We start from the raw sequence: 676 nt of genomic DNA on the forward strand, positions 1-676 counted from the left end.
TTGTTCAGTTTGATGGTTTGCAGGACGAGGATCCCAACGCTTGGCGAATTTCTTAGAGTTTTGCGACACTTTTAAAATCAATGACATTTCTGATGATGCCATTCGCCTTCGATTGTTTCCTTTTTCATTGAGAAATAAGGCTAAGCAGTGGTTGAACTTGTTGCCATGAGGGTCAATCGCTACATGGGAACAAATGACCGAAAAGTTTTTATTAAAATATTTTCCTCCAGCTAAAACAACCAAATTACATAATGATATCTCTTCTTTTGTGCAGATGGATTTAGAATCACTCTACAATGCATGGGAGACATACAAGGACCTTTTGAGAAGGTGCCCTCACCATGGGTTACCACTCTGGCTACAGGTTCAAACATTTCACAATGGCCTGAATCCTTCGACTCGACAGATGATTGACGCAGCTGCTGGTGGAACTATCAATAATAAGACACCTGAGGATGCTTATGAATTTATAGAAGAGATGTCACTGAATAATTATCAGTGGCAAGTCATGAGGACAAAACCAACGAAAACAGCCGACATTTTTAATGTCAATTCGGTCACTATGCTCTCTAATCAGGTAAAACTTTTGAATAGAGAAATTGACGATTTTCTTGGTTCTTCACAGGTCCACCCAGTAATGCAATGTGAAGCAAGTGGAGGTGGATCAAGCAATTCA

General features: G+C 39.8%; 1 non-coding gene across 1 annotated transcript; it reads right to left on the reverse strand.

Annotated features, from left to right (window-relative positions):
- Nucleotides 1-242: 242 nt before the first annotated feature.
- LOC128279763 (small nucleolar RNA R71) lies at nucleotides 243-348 on the reverse strand. Its single transcript, XR_008269959.1, has one exon. It is a non-coding gene; the product is annotated as a small nucleolar RNA R71 (small nucleolar RNA).
- Between the last annotated feature and the right edge of the window lie 328 nt (nucleotides 349-676).

This window comes from Gossypium arboreum, chromosome 8 (assembly GCF_025698485.1).
Source record: "Gossypium arboreum isolate Shixiya-1 chromosome 8, ASM2569848v2, whole genome shotgun sequence".
Taxonomy (NCBI): Eukaryota; Viridiplantae; Streptophyta; class Magnoliopsida; order Malvales; family Malvaceae; genus Gossypium; species Gossypium arboreum.